At 56.5% G+C, this 9,258-nt stretch overlaps 1 pseudogene; it reads left to right on the top strand.

Annotated features, from left to right (window-relative positions):
• Window positions 1-208: 208 nt before the first annotated feature.
• Window positions 209-301, top strand: LOC119467841 (annotated as a pseudogene).
• Window positions 302-9,258: the final 8,957 nt, after the last annotated feature.

Here is a 9,258-nt window from a genome sequence, read left to right as displayed (position 1 = left end):
GGCATGTGTCTGAGCAGTACCAGGTGGGCATGCAGCAGGGTGGCACATGTCTGGACAGCACCAGGCAGGAATGCAGCAAGGTGGGCACATGTCTGAGTGGCATCGGGTGGGCATACAGTAAGGGAGGCACGTGTGTGGGCAGCACCAGGTGGGCGTGCTACAGATGGGTGTATTAGATGTTCTCATTGCTATAAAGAACTACCTGAATGCTCACTCTGGCAGCACATACATAAGGAGTGATAAAGAGAAGATTAGCATGGCCCCTGTTCAAGGATGGCAAAGAGAAAAGGAAAAACATTTTAAAAAAAGAACTACTTGAGAATGGGTAATTTATAAAGAAAAGACGTTTAATTGATTCACAGTTGTGCAGGCTGTACAGGATGCATGGCTGGGGAGACCTCGGGAAACTTACAATATGGCAGAAGACAAGGAGGAAGGAGGCACATTTCGCACGGCCAAAGAGGGAGGAAGACTGCGAAGCAGGAGTGCTACACGGTCTTCAATAACCAGGTCTCATGAGGTCTCACTCACTGTCAGGAGAACAGCGCAGGGGAAACCTGCTCCGTGACTTAGTCACCTCCCACCAGGTCCCTCCCCTAGCACTGAGGATTGTAATTCCACATGAGATTTGGGTGCAGACACAAATCCAAACCATATCAGTGGGCACGTGTGTGGGCAGCACAAGGTGGGCATGCAGCAGGGTGGGCGTGTGTGTGGGCAGCACAGGGTGGGCATGCAGCAGGGTGGGCGTGTGTGTGGGCAGCACAGGGTGGGCAGGCAGCAGGGTAGCTGCGTGTGTGGGCAGCACAGAGTGGGCATGCAGCAGGGTGGGTACCGTGTGGGCAGCACAGGGTGGGCATGCAGCAGGGTGGGTACTGTGTGGGCAGCACAGGGTTGGCACTATGTGGGCATCACAGGGTGGGCATGCAGCAGGGTGGGCACTGTGTGGGCAGCACAGGGTGGGTACTATGTGGGTAGCACAGGGTGGGCATGCAGCAGGGTGGACACATGCGTGGGGAGCACCAGGTGGGTATAGTGCCAGCTATGCACATGTGTGGGCTTTGTAGCCAGGCATCCTGGGTTTGAATCTTGGCTTCACTGCTTCAGAATTCCAGGACTGGGAGCAAGTAAGGTAAACTGACCACCTCCTTTCCTTCACCTATGAATAGGGATTTATGTAATTCTCATCATCTTTATTGAGTTATTGTGAGTGCCTAGCGGGTAGAGTGCCTGATGAGGGCCCCTCTCATCACTGGTGACGGTTTTGTTGTTATTGTTACTGATTTGCTGGTGGCGGGAGGCATTAGATACGCTGCTGACAGAGTCTGAAGAGGCTGTTTCTCAGTCTATTTAGTTCCATCCTCTAGCGAATCTCCACAGCTCTCCCACGCGGTGCGCATGTTAAGCCCCTGTGAGTCTGCCGTCACCTGCCTTTTGCGCAAGCCTGTGCACGACATCTGGGCTGATTGCGGCAGTGTTGAGCAGCCAGGCTCCCATCAGAGCTCCATCCACAGCAGCCACAGGGCTGTGTCGTTAAGGCCGTCGGAGCTAATTATCTCCAGACTGCATTCTTCAAATAGGGAGCATTGTTCTTTGACAGGGGAGGATGGAAGTGGTACCTAACAGGCAGCTACACTGGCTGTGAGGCTGGAGGCCTCAGACCGGCCCCTCTGTTGCCTGGGAGATGGACAGGAGGACCACAGCACCACGGGGGCAATAGAGGGTGGGGCCTGGACACCGACTCTGAGACGCTGATTGGCAGGAGGAGCTGGAGGGCAAAGGTCACAGGAGGAGTGGGCTGGGTCTTTGTGTCACCTGTGTTCCAGGCACCACCACCAGCATCCCCACCCCCACCCCCACCCCTCCTGCCACACTCAGGGCCCTCCACCCGCCTGCCCTGAGTGTCCTGAGACCCAGGGGTATGGCTTCCACATCCTGCCACAGCTTTTAGAGAGAAAGCTGGGGTCCCGCTGAGCTTATTTCCTTTGCATCTTAGATGCCACGTTAATCAAGTTTTTCAGAGCAGACGCTGAGCCAGAGATTCAGGCGCAAGTGATTTCCTGAGAAGGTGCCCTCCAGGAGAGAAGGGGCAGCGGGAGCCGCACAGGGAGGGTGTCTTAGTCTGTTTTGTGTTGCTATAAGGGAGTACCTGAACTTGGAGAATTTATAAAGAAAACGGGTGTATTTGTCTCAGAATTCTGCGAACTGTACAGGGCAAGAATGATGTCACTGGCATCTGCTTGGCTTCTGATGAGGGCATCGGGTTGCTTCTGCTCATGGTGGAAGGTGGAAGGGGAACAGGAATATCACATGACGACAGAGGAAGCAAGAGACGGGAGAAGGTGCCGCTCTTTTTAAAACCAGCTCTTGAGTGAATGAACCGTGAGAACTCACTCACTCCCATGGGACAGCATGAAGCTATTCATGAGGTACCCACCCCCATAACCCTACATCTCCCACCAGGCCCCACCTCCAACAATGGGGATCACATTTCACATGAGACTTTATCCAAACCATATCAGAAGGAGTCCCGGCCTTAGGATTTGCCATGAAAGTGAAAATTGAAGCTACCATGCCCCGAGACCCAGGTTCCAGAACTCACAAGACGCCCCTTCTGCCTCACTGGGTGGGCCACAGGAGCTGTGAGGCCAGCCCAGGGTCAAGCAAAGGGAAGTGGGCCTCCCAGGTGAGTGGCCGCACTCACAGGGAGAGCAGGAGCGACCACAGCTCTGCCCTGTCTCCACTGACACACTATTATGCTCTGTGGCCTGGTCTCTGGGTTGCTCTAACCCCGTCCTTCACAACGTCTTCATCTGCCTTTTGGTGGACTAAAATTCGTCCTCTATTTATTTATTTAAAAGGAACTTCAGTAGGCAACAGTTTCTCCATTTGTGAATATTTTCAGAAATGCTTTTTTGTATGGTTCAACGTGAATAACGGCTTTATTCCGTTCTAAAGTTTTATTCTGATATAAAATTCTTGGTCGGTACTTTCTTTTCCTGGAGATTTTGCAGGCATTATTTCACTCTTCGCTAAGAGGCAGTGTTGCTGTCGAAAGTCTGAAGCCAGCTTGGCCTTCTCTCCTCACGCCAGTGCCTTAATATTTCCACCTGGGTGCCAAACACATTTTCTCTGTGTGACCTCCAAGTCTCAGTGCTGACCACATGCACTAGTTTTTATAGGAACATGATATTCCCTTTTAATCCACAGATTTCATATGTTTAGTTTCGCCACATGTTCTTGAAGTATTTGAATTCTTTTTCTTTTGTATTTTTCTCCTGCAAGGCCACCAATTACGTGTGTGTTGTGTCTGCACTTGCGCCTTCCTTCCCTGTCCTTTTTTTCTAAACCATTGTAACTCGTTACTCCTTTCCGGTTTAATCGTTTCACTTTTTCCAAGTCTGACTCCACCTCCCTGGCCATGGTTTTAGCAGGATCTGTTCTCTTTTTCTCGGATTCTAGCGTGGCCTTCATTTTGTGATTAAAAAAAAAAAAAAAAATCTGGCTTCTTTTCTTGAGCTCTGCCTTCCTATTGTTTAAGTCTCCCATCGTCTTATTGTTTCTGGTTTAAGTTTGCCTCAGTTTTTGTTTTACATGAAAGATACTTTCATTCAGATGGTTAAGTTTCTGATTTTCAAAAAAGTTTCCATCATCTTCCCCAATGCCAGGATTTTTTGTGTGTTTTTGCTTTTGACCTTTCCTATTATTTTCTTCCTTTTTCCTGTAATGCTTTTAGTGGTGTCTACTTTCATTCCTTTCTGTCGTTATTTGTGCATAAAGTGAGTTCTTCCCGAAACGGCTGTCTGCAGGGCGTGGGAGGGCAGGCCTGGGCGGGAGTGTCCCGGCTGGCTGTGCAGCCCCGCAGCTGGGCCTCCGCCTCCCCCGGAGCCGCGTGCCCTGGGCAGGGCCTTCACCTGTCAGTGACTTGGAGGTGTGGGTGCCTCCCATTTCCCGTGAGGACAGAATTCCCATCTCTGCTTCTCATCCTCAGTGACAAAAAGCCTCACAAGACGTTCACTTGAACGAGTGACGGACACTTTCTGCTCTGTCATTTTGTGTGCTATGTATTTGTTTTATTTCGTTTGCTACAACAAAAGCAATAAATGCCCTTAATTTCATAACCTGGAGGCTGTCCTCAGCATTCACCACTCGGACGCCGAGGCTGGCGGTCTCATAGAGAAATCCACACGATTCTTCACTCATGGCTGCAGACCGAATGCTTCGTGTGCGGAAGCTCTGACCCCAGCATGGTGGTTTCTGCAGGTGGGGCCCTTGGGAGCTGAGGCGGCTCTGAGGACGTCACGAGGGCCCCAAGACAGAGCGTCCGGCATGGCAAGATGTCCAGGGGCCAGGACGCGGCCCTCTGTGGGAGCCCCCTGCTGCCACCGTCACCTTGGATCTCCTAGCCTCCGGAAAGTGAGAGATGAACGTCTGCCGTGAAGCTGCCCCGTCCATGCTATTTTGCTGTAGTGGCCCGGACGCACTAAGACACTCATTCAATCTTTAATTTATTCAGGGATATTGCGACCACCTCTTGGGTACAGTGGTCTTAGTGTCCTTGTCTGGTGCCAGAGAGGCAGCGTCAGTGAGATGGCGGCTGCTCGCCTGGAGTCTGACCACAGCTGGGACAGGGAGAGAAGACAGGCAAGGCGCGGCCAGGGGAGCGAGGCTTCCTGTCTCTTCAATGCCAACGAGCCAGCGTGGAGAGAAACAGCGGGCAGCGTGCCGGGGGCCAGGCGGGTGTGGACCTGCACTCACTGGGGAGTGTTGTTCGCGTGAGTCAGGGCCTCACGCACGGAGGACATGTGTGCAATCCCACCTGAGGATGGTTCCCGAAGAGACACATGTACCACAAGTACTGCAATTCCAAAATTCACAGAGCAGCCAGGCTGAGAAACGGTGGGGAGAGCAGGGGTCAGAGCGCGGCTGAGGACGCCAGCCAGGACACGGGTTTCTTTGGGATCTCGGGACTGGCAGCATGCCAGGCCGCAGAACAGCTGTGTGGACAGTCCGTGCCACCCCAGCTTCCTCACTTCCAATGATGAGCATGCCCCCGCACCCGGAACCCCCACACCCAGGATCAGTGCCAAACAGCACCCCCTCCTGAATCTCAGGACCATGCGGCCACCTTGCCCTGGACGCCGGCTCACACCCTCACACACATTCTGGAGACTTCACTCTAAACACCCGCAGAAGCTGGCCACTGACCCACTCCCACCACGGACCCCGGGTGGAGCCCTCACTCTGTCACTGGGGAGACCTGCAGCCAGGGTGTCCTCGCTGGGCGAACACTGCCCGTCCTGTTTCAGCTGCTGTCCCCGCAGCAGCCAAAGGGACCCTGGCAGTGAGATCAAGGTACTTCCTGCCCCTTCCTCCCGAAACTCACCACTCAGATCTATGCAAAATCCAAATTCTTCAGTGCTTCACGAGACCCTGGGTCCTGCCAGGTCACCACCTGTCCAAAGACAGAGTCCAGTCTACCTGCTGGGTGGACTGATGCATTTTCAAGGGCGAGGTTGATGATTCCTGGTTTTTGGTTTTGTTGTTTTTAGAGACAAGGTCTTGCTTTGTCACCCAGGCTGGATTACAGCGGCGTGACCTCAGCTCAGCGGAGGGAGCAGTCTCCAACTCTCAGGCTCAAGTGATCCTCTTACCTTGGCCTCCCGAGGTGCTGGGATTACAGGTGTGAGCCACCGTGACAGATGGCTTGTATTTTTTGTTTATTTTGTTTTCAGAGCTGCTATAGAACCTCACCTACCCCAGCCCCTCCTCTGTCTGCTGTGACACCTCAATCCTGGCACCTGAAATCTGCGATGGGAAATATCTCCTGAGGTGCTGGTCATGAGACATGCCTCCTCTTAGAAGGTTTCTGGGGAGCTGGCCTGGGCGGGGCGGTGGGGAGGAAGGGGCGGTGGGAAGAGGCATCTCGGGCAGGCCAGTCTCCTGGTCGCCTTTATGGGGTTTCAGGTCTTTTTAATCTTCTGAACAACCCCTCGGACTTCTTTCCTATAACCTCTGTGGACCCCATTCCCAGTCCTACCCTGTCCCAGCCCACTCCCTGAGCCCGGCCCCAAACGCTGAGACCCTTTTTGTTCATAGATAATGATAATCACAGGCTCCAAATTCCTAACGTAATTCCCAGCCACCAGTTCCGAAACACTATTTGCCAGGCTGTTTCCGGTTGGTTTTCAAATGCTACAGATGCTAACCCCATGTTCCCACTAGGAATAAGTGAGCTTTTAAATTAGCTTTGCCTCGTGGGACGGTGGCTTTTCCTCACCGCTTCTGCCCATGCAGCAGTCCCTGGCGTCGGTGGTTGGAACGGAGGGTAGAGAGTGTACCAGATTTCAGAGCCTTCCTGGGGCCCTCCAGGCGCGTCTGCCCAGCCCCGTCTCCAGGAGGACCCTTCCCCACTCAGGCCAGGCACGGAGGACAAGGAGAGAGGGGACTGCTGGCCCAGGCCACAGCCCCAGCCTCACGTCCGCCCCTGCCTGGCTGCGGATGGCGATGCCCTGAGACTGGACCAGCCTGCCCTGCAGGGCTGAGGTGGGCACGAGTCGGGAGCTGGATCCCAGGAGCACCTGCTGCCTGCCGGGGCATCGCCCTCCTGCTGCACTGTTGGGCACGGAGGGGAGCGGAGCTCCTGGGACCCCTCCCCAGAGCCTGAGGCAGACCCCAAGTCTCATACTCTCAAGTCAAGAGGGTAGGCCTGGGGGGCAGCAGGGAGGGCTGGGCAGGGGAAGGGGTTGGGGGCGGGGCTCAGGGGCAGGGAGGCGCAGGATTAGCAAGCAGGACTGTTGCGGAGGGCGGGCGCAGACACCCCAGGCAACATAGAGGGGCCGCTTTGAGTCTGAGATCTTGCAAAGACAACGCTTGCAACCCAGGCTCCTACCGCTGTCCCCGAAGACCACCCCCACACACACTCACACACACTTGCACACACTCACACGCACCATGGAAGAATACATCTGGGGCTCTGGAAGGACACTTAGTCCTGGGCTTGCCAGCAGCCCAGAGGCCCGGGCACCCCTGAGACACGGAGGCAAAGGGCAGCGGGAGGCGGAAACCGCAGAGGCCCAAGTCCCCACTCTCTCTAAACTCCATCGGTGAAGTGGGACAACCATCCCTTGGGGCTCCTGGGGTGACTGGAGTGACACTGAAGCTACCCCAACTCGCTTGTGGGCAGCGGCCAGGCCAGCAATCTCCAGACCTTCTCCCAATCAAGAGTTGAGGCAGGAGGAGCTCCAGGACCCAGGCACCGGAGAGGTCACAGCCGGGGGTCCCAGGAGCAGATTTCGTGCTCAGGCCACCCAGAGCCCAGACGCAGCTTTCAGCCCCCTCCGGCAGCTGTGGGCAGTCTTCTGCCCTCCTCTGGGCCTCAGTTTCCCCCATTAGGGCCTACTGGTTCTGACTGCAGAGTCCAGCCTGGCCTGGATTCTCCAGGTCCTTCAGCCTGTGGGCTGCTTATCAGCCCGCTCAGGGTGCCAGCGACGGCCAGGTTCACAGGTGCCTCTGCAGGCCAGTCTCCAAGGCAGTGACCCAGCAGGGGGGCCGCAGGAGAGGCGAGACAGAGGGGCTTGGGGTGCTGCCGGGTGGGCCGGGAGCCCCGGGGGTTTTCTCACAGAGAGAACAATGGCTGGGAAAGCTGGCCCAGACCACGCCGCCCCTGCAAGCCTGGGACCAGCTGGTGCTGAGAGCCCCTGGGGCTGAGAGCCTGGAGCCCGGGCTTTGGCACAGAGCTTGATTCACTGAGCAAGCTGCGGAAGTGACGGGGTCTAGGGCTCTCAGCAGGGTCCGGAAACTGGGCCTGGCCCACTGTGGCCTGACACAGGCCTCCAAGCCTGCCAAGGCCGCTGGGAGGTGGGGGTGTGCCTGAGACCCCTCCTGGAGCCCCATCCCTGGAGTCCGGGGTTCCCCCTCCAGCCCACCGCAGGGGTCCCGCATGCTCACCCAGGCTGAGCCCTGAAGCTTCCAATGTCCACGTGACAGGCTGGAGCCAGGCGGATCTGGTGAAGGCCCTGGTGGTCAGGAAATCAGGGTAGGGTCGAACCAACTCAGGTCTCCGGGCCTGGCAGGCTGCTGTCCCACTGCCAGTGGGTGCAGCAACAGCCCTGGCCCTGGGAGGCCGGGCCGTCCGCGCAGCACTGCCCCAGGACGACTTTCCAGAGACTGGGGGTCATTTCAGTCCTCAGGCTGCCTCCCCTAGGAGTGGGCGGTGCTGGGGAGCTTCTCTGAAGCTGGTTTGTTAAACACGCCCCCTTTCCCAGTAGTGCCAGCTCCTGAGCCGACAGGGAAAGGCTGTGTCCCCGCCCGGCCTCCCAGACACACCTCCACAGGCTGGCCAGAGCCTCACACGCGGTTTCCCACCCGCTGAAATCACCTGGGCTCGGACCAGCCCACCCTCAGGTCCTCACAGCTCCCCAGGCCCACGGGAACCACAGCCCCACTTCTCCAAGCCTCCTTCCCTGGGTTTCCTGTGGGGCCTGAAGACCCTGCTGGTGCCTCCCCTTCCTCCCTGTGCACCACCAGGGCCCATCTCCAGCCCCCATCCATCCAAGGGCCTTCCACTTGGAAGGACCAGCTCACAGCCAAGTACTGATGCCTCATCTCTCCCTGCTCCTGATGTACCTCGGGCCCCACCAGGGACAGGCGGGGGCTGTAGGACACTGGCCTCCCCCCAAACATGGCCTGGTCACATGTTTTGACAGGAGGGGAAAACTGAGTAGGGTCTGGGTCGTCAGAAAGCCAAGTGTCCCTTCTGGGGAGGCAGCGAGGGGTGGGAATCCACGGAGCCCAAGCGCTGACCCCCAGCACGTAAGAGATGAAATTAGGAGTTTCAAGCTGGCGCCCACCATCTGAGAGAGGGACCCCATGTGCTGCCGGGACCCGCTGGTGAGGGGGTCCTGCCAGGGCTCTGGGGGGGAGCCGTTTCTGCATGCCCCCACAGCGCCCGCACTGAGCTCTCCCCAGATGGGCTCAGTCCCCGAGACCAGCCTCATTACTCAGAGTCTCCCCGTTGCTCTCGGGATGCTGCGGCTTTTCTGCCCTCTTGGGCTGCTCTTACACCTTCCAGATCATTCCAGGAAGTGGCTCTACTGAGCAAGCAGATGCTGGCACACCCGCCCCAGCACACGCAGGTGGCGCCCCTGTTTCTGCCGCAGGAAAGAGTCGGGGCGCTGCCTGATTTCCTCCTTCCATAACAACAGTGAAACAGCAGAGTAGCTTGACATTTACAAAAAGGTGCTTGTTAAGAACTGT

Source organism: Cebus imitator, unplaced genomic scaffold (genome assembly GCF_001604975.1).
Source record: "Cebus imitator isolate Cc_AM_T3 unplaced genomic scaffold, Cebus_imitator-1.0 Scaffold338, whole genome shotgun sequence".
In the NCBI taxonomy this organism is placed as follows: domain Eukaryota; kingdom Metazoa; phylum Chordata; class Mammalia; order Primates; family Cebidae; genus Cebus; species Cebus imitator.
This window is presented reverse-complemented; position numbering and strand designations above follow the sequence as displayed.